Source organism: Lolium rigidum, chromosome 5 (assembly GCF_022539505.1).
Source record: "Lolium rigidum isolate FL_2022 chromosome 5, APGP_CSIRO_Lrig_0.1, whole genome shotgun sequence".
NCBI classification, from domain to species: Eukaryota; Viridiplantae; Streptophyta; class Magnoliopsida; order Poales; family Poaceae; genus Lolium; species Lolium rigidum.
Window position 1 is genome coordinate 33,127,415 of NC_061512.1, and position 7,148 is coordinate 33,134,562.

The window sequence follows — 7,148 nt, forward strand, 5'->3', positions numbered from 1 at the left end:
ACCCGAAAACCGTGGACTAGCCCACGAAAACGGCCAGAAATGCTCGAGATCACGAGTTTTGACAATGCCGCTAGAGTCGTGTACCACGGGTCACGGGGCATCAAAATCCTCCCGGGACCAGAAAACATGGACTATAGCCCACGAAAACAACCAGAAATGCTCGAAATCGCGAGTTTTGACGATGCCGCCAGAGTCGTGTACCGGGGGTCACGTGGCATCGAAATCCTCCCGGGACCCGAAAACGTGGACTATAGCCCACGAAAACAGCCAGAAATGCTCGAAATCGCGAGTTTTGACGATGCCGCTAGAGTCGTGTACTGTGGGTCACGGGGCATCGAAATCCTCCCGGGACCCGAAACCGTGGACCATAGCTGACGAAAACGGCCAGAAATGCTCGAAATCACGAGTTTTGACGATGCCGCTAGAGTCGTGTACCGGGGTCACGGGGCATCGAAATCCTCGTGGGAACCGAAAACGTGCACTATAGCCCACGAAAACAGCCAGAAATGCTCGAAATCGCGAGTTTTGACGATGCCGCCAGAGTCGTGTACCGTGGGTCACGGTGCATCGCTATCCTCCCGGGACCCGAAAACGTGGACTATAGCCCACGAAAACGGCCAGAAATGCTTGAAATCACGAGTTTTAATGATGCCGTTAGAGTCGTGTACCGGGGGTCACAGGGCATCGAAATCCTCCCGGGACCCGAAAACCGTGGACTATAGCCCACGAAAACAACCAGAAATGCTCGAAATCGCGAGTTTTGACGATGCCGCCAGAGTCGTGTACCGGGGGTCACGTGGCATCGAAATCCTCCCGGGACCCGAAAACGTGGACTATAGCCCACGAAAACAGCCAGAAATGCTCGAAATCACGAGTTTTGATGAGACCGCTAGAGTCGTGTACCGTGGGTCACGGGGCATCGAAATCCTCCCGGGACCCGAAACCGTGGACCATAGCCGACGAAAACGGCCAGAAATGCTCGAAATCACGAGTTTTGACGATGCCGCTAGAGTAGTGTACCGGGGGTCACGGGGCATCGAAATCCTCGTGGGAACCGAAAACGTGGACAGCCCACGAAAACGGCCAGAAATGCTTGAAATCGCGAGTTTTGACGATGCCGCCAGACTCGTGTACCGGGGGTCACGGGGCATCGAAATCCTCCCGGGACGCGAAACCGTGGACTCCGACGAAAACAGCCAGAAATGCTCGAAATCACGAGTTTTGACGATGCCGCTAGAGTCGTGTACCGGGGGTCACGGGGCATCGAAATCCTCGTGGGAACCGAAAACGTGCACTATAGCCCACGAAAACAGCCAGAAATGCTCGAAATCGCGAGTTTTGACGATGCCGCCAGAGTCGTGTACCGTGGGTCACGGTGCATCGCAATCCTCCCGGGACCCGAAAACGTGGACTATAGCCCACGAAAACGGCCAGAAATGCTTGAAATCACGAGTTTTAATGATGCCGTTAGAGTCGTGTACCGGGGGGTCACAGGGCATCGAAATCCTCCCGGGACCCGAAAACCGTGGACTATAGCCCACGAAAACAACCAGAAATGCTCGAAATCGCGATTTTTGACGATGCCGCCAGAGTCGTGTACCGGGGGTCACGTGGCATCGAAATCCTCCCGGGACCCGAAAACGTGGACTATAGCCCACGAAAACAGCCAGAAATGCTCGAAATCACGAGTTTTGATGAGACCGCTAGAGTCGTGTACTGTGGGTCACGGGGCATCGAAATCCTCCCGGGACCCGAAACCATGGACCATAGCTGACGAAAACGGCCAGAAATGCTCGAAATCACGAGTTTTGACGATGCCGCTAGAGTCGTGTACCGGGGGTCACGGGGCATCGAAATCCTCGTGGGAACCGAAAACGTGGACAGCCCACGAAAACGGCCAGAAATGCTTGAAATCGTGAGTTTTGACGATGCCGCCAGACTCGTGTATCGGGGGTCACGGGGCATCGAAATCCTCCCGGGACGCGAAACCGTGGACTCCGACGAAAACAGCCAGAAATGCTCGAAATCACGAGTTTTGACGATGCCGCTAGAGTCGTGTACCGGGGGTCACGGGGCATCGAAATCCTCGTGGGAACCAAAAACATGGACTATAGCCCACGAAAACAGCCAGAAATGCTCGAAATCGCGAGTTTTGACGATGCCGCCAGAGTCGTGTACCGTGGGTCACGGGGCATCGAAATCCTCCCGGGACCCGAAAACCGTGGACTATAGCCCACGAAAACGGCCAGAAATGCTTGAAATCACGAGTTTTGATGATGCCGCTAGAGTCGTGTACCGGGGATCACGGGGCATCAAAATCCTCCCGGGACCAGAAAACATGGACTATAGCCCACGAAAACAGACAGAAATGCTCGAAATCGCGAGTTTTGACGATGCCGCCAGAGTCGTGTACCGTGGGTCACGGGGCATCGAAATCCTCCCGGGACCCGGAACCGTGGACTATAGCCCACGAAAACGGCCAGAAATGCTTGAAATCACGAGTTTGGATGATGCCGCTAGAGTCATGTACCGGGGGTCACGGGGCATCGAAATCCTCCCGAGACCCGAAAACGTGGACTATAGCCCACGAAAACGGCCAGAAATGCTCGAGATCACGAGTTTTGACAATGCCGCTAGAGTCGTGTGCTAGGGGTCACGGGGCATCAAAATCCTCCCGGGACCATAAAACATGGACTATAGACAACGAAAGCAGCCAGAAATGCCCGAAATCGCGAGTTTTGATGATGCCGCCTGAGTCGTGTACCAGGGGTCACAGGGCATTGAAATCATCCCGTGACCTAAATATAGCCCACGAAAACGGCCAGAAATGTGCGAAATCGTGAGTTTCGACGATGCCGCCAGACTCGTGTACCGGGGGTCACGGGGCATCGAAATCCTCCCGGGACGCGAAACCGTGGACTCCGACGAAAACAGCCAGAAATGCTCGAAATCACGAGTTTTGACGATGCCGCTAGAGTCGTGTACCGGGGGTCACGGGGCATCGAAATCCTCGTGGGAACCGAAACGTGCACTATAGCCCACGAAAACAGCCGGAAATGCTCGAAATCGCGAGTTTTGACGATGCCGCCAGAGTCGTGTACCGTGGGTCACGGTGCATCGCAATCCTCCCGGGACCCGAAAACGTGGACTATAGCCCACGAAAACGGCCAGAAATGCTTGAAATCACGAGTTTTAATGATGCCGTTAGAGTCGTGTACCGGGGGTCACAGGGCATCGAAATCCTCCCGGGACCCGAAAACCGTGGACTATAGCCCACGAAAACAACCAGAAATGCTCGAAATCGCGAGTTTTGACGATGCCGCCAGAGTCGTGTACCGGGGGTCACGTGGCATCGAAATCCTCCCGGGACCCGAAAACGTGGACTATAGCCCACGAAAACAGCCAGAAATGCTCGAAATCACGAGTTTTGATGAGACCGCTAGAGTCGTGTACTGTGGGTCACGGGGCATCGAAATCCTCCCGGGACCCGAAACCATGGACCATAGCTGACGAAAACGGCCAGAAATGCTCGAAATCACGAGTTTTGACGATGCCGCTAGAGTCGTGTACCGGGGGTCACGGGGCATCGAAATCCTCGTGGGAACCGAAAACGTGGACAGCCCACGAAAACGGCCAGAAATGCTTGAAATCGTGAGTTTTGACGATGCCGCCAGACTCGTGTATCGGGGGTCACGGGGCATCGAAATCCTCCCGGGACGCGAAACCGTGGACTCCGACGAAAACAGCCAGAAATGCTCGAAATCACGAGTTTTGACGATGCCGCTAGAGTCGTGTACCGGGGGTCACGGGCCATCGAAATCCTCGTGGGAACCAAAAACGTGGACTATAGCCCACGAAAACAGCCAGAAATGCTCGAAATCGCGAGTTTTGACGATGCCGCCAGAGTCGTGTACCGTGGGTCACGGGGCATCGAAATCCTCCCGGGACCCGAAAACCGTGGACTATAGCCCACGAAAACGGCCAGAAATGCTTGAAATCACGAGTTTTGATGATGCCGCTAGAGTCGTGTACCGGGGATCACGGGGCATCAAAATCCTCCCGGGACCAGAAAACATGGACTATAGCCCACGAAAACGCACGAAATGCTCGAAATCGCGAGTTTTGACGATGCCGCCAGAGTCGTGTACCGTGGGTCACGGGGCATCGAAATCCTCCCGGGACCCGGAACCGTGGACTATAGCCCACGAAAACGGCCAGAAATGCTTGAAATCACGAGTTTGGATGATGCCGCTAGAGTCATGTACCGGGGGTCACAGGGCATCGAAATCCTCCCGAGACCCGAAAACGTGGACTATAGCCCACGAAAACGGCCAGAAATGCTCGAGATCACGAGTTTTGACAATGCCGCTAGAGTCGTGTACTAGGGGTCACGGGGCATCAAAATCCTCCCGGGACCAGAAAACATGGACTATAGACAACGAAAGCAGCCAGAAATGCCCGAAATCGCGAGTTTTGATGATGCCGCCTGAGTCGTGTACCGGGGTCACAGGGCATTGAAATCATCCCGTGACCTAAATATAGCCCACGAAAACGGCCGAAATGTGCGAAATCGTGAGTTTCGACGATGCCGCCGGACTCGTGTACCGGGGTCACGGGGCATCGAAATCCTCCCGGGACGCGAAACCGTGGACTCCGACGAAAACAGCCAGAAATGCTCGAAATCACGAGTTTTGACGATGCCACTAGAGTCGTGTACCGGGGGTCACGTGGCATCGAAATCCTCCCGGGACTCGAAAACGTGGACTATAGCCCACGAAAACAGCCGGAAATGCTCGAAATCACGAGTTTTGACGATGCCGCTAGAGTCGTGTACCGGGGGTCACGTGGCATCGAAATCCTCCCGGGACCCGAAAACGTGGACTATAGCCCACGAAAACAGCCATAAATGCTCGAAATCACGAGTTTTGATGATGCCGCTAGAGTCATGTACCGGGGGTCACGGGGCATCGAAATCCTCCCGGGACCCGAAACCGTGGACTATAGCCCACGAAAACGGCCAAAATGCTTGAAATCACGAGTTTTGATGATGCCGCTAGAGTCGTGTACCGGGGGTTACAGGGCATCGAAATCCTCCCGGGACCCGAAAACCGTGGACTATAGCCCACGAAAACAGCCAGAAATGCTCGAAATCACGAGTTTTGAAGAAGCCGCTAGAGTCGTGTACCGTGGGTCACGGGGCATCGAAATCCTCCCGGGACCCGAAACCGTGGACCTTAGCTGACGAAAACGGCCAGAAATGCTCGAAATCACGAGTTTTGACGATGCCGCTAGAGTCGTGTACCGGGGGTCACGGGGCATCGAAATCCTCGTGGGAACCGAAAACGTGCACTATAGCCCACGAAAACAGCCAGAAATGCTCGAAATCGCGAGTTTTGACGATGCCGCCAGAGTCGTGTACCGTGGGTCACAGGGCATAGAAATCCTCCCGAGACCCGAAAACCGTGGACTATAGCCCACGAAAACGGCCAGAAATGCTTGAAATCACGAGTTTTGATGATGCCGCTAGAGTCGTGTACCAGGGATCACGGGGCATCAAAATCCTCCCGGGACCAGAAAACATGGACTATAGCCCACGAAAACAGACAGAAATGCTCGAAATCGCGAGTTTTGACGATGCCGCCAGAGTCGTGTACCGGGGTCACGGGGCATCGAAATCCTCCCGGGACCCGAAAACCGTGGACTATAGCCCACGAAAACGGCCAGAAATGCTCGAGATCACGAGTTTTGACAATGCCGCTAGAGTCGTGTACCAGGGGTCACGGGGCATCAAAATCCTCCCGGGACCAGAAAACATGGACTATAGACCACGAAAGCAGTCAGAAATGCCCGAAATCGCGAGTTTTGATGATGCCGCCTGAGTCGTGTACCAGGGGTCACAGGGCATTGAAATCATCCCGTGACCTAAAAATCGTGGACTATAGCCCACGAAAACGGCCAGAAATGTGCGAAATCGTGAGTTTCGACGATGCCGCCAGACTCATGTACCGGGGGTCACGGGGCATCGAAATCCTCCCGGGACGCGAAACCATGGACTCCGACGAAAACAGCCAGAAATGCTCGAAATCACGAGTTTTGACGATGCCGCTAGAGTCGTGTACCGGGGGTCACGTGGCATCGAAATCCTCCCGGGACCCGAAAACGTGGACTATGGCCCACGAATACAGCCAGAAATGCTCGAAATCACGAGTTTTGATGATGCCGCTAGAGTCATGTACCGGGGGTCACGGGGCATCGAAATCCTCCTGGGACCCGAAACCGTGGACTATAGCCCACGAAAACGGCCAAAATGCTTGAAATCACGAGTTTTGATGATGCCGCTAGAGTCGTGTACCGGGGGTTACAGGGCATCGAAATCCTCCCGGGACCCGAAAACCGTGGACTATAGCCCACGAAAACAGCCAGAAATGCTCGAAATCACGAGTTTTGATGATGCCGCTAGAGTCGTGTACCGTGGGTCACGGGGCATCGAAATCCTCCCGGGACCCGAAACCGTGGACCATAGCTGACGAAAACGGCCAGAAATGCTCGAAATCACGAGTTTTGACGATGCCGCTAGAGTCATGTACCGGGGGTCACGGGGCATCGAAATCCTCGTGGGAACCGAAAACGTGGACTATAGCCCACGAAAACAGCCAGAAATGCTCGAAATCGCGAGTTTTGACGATGCCGCCAGAGTCGTGTACCGTGGGTCACGGGGCATCGAAATCCTCCCGGGACCCGAAAACGTGGACTATAGCCCACGAAAACGGCCAGATATGTTCAAAATCACGAGTTTTGACGATGCCGCTAGAGTCGTGTACCGGGGGTCACGGGGCATCGAAATCCTCGTGGGAACCGAAAACGTGGACTATAGCCCACGAAAACAGCCAGAAATGCTCGAAATCGCGAGTTTTGACGATGCCGCCAGAGTCGTGTACCGTGGGTCACAGGGCATCGAAATCCTCCCGGGACCCGAAAACCGTGGACTATAGCCCACGAAAACGGCCAGAAATGCTCGAAATCACGAGTTTTGATGATGCCGCTAGAGTCGTGTACCGGGGATCACGGGGCATCAAAATCCTCCCGGGACCGGAAAACATGGACTATAGCCCACGAAACAGACGAAATGCTCGAAATCGCGAGTTTCG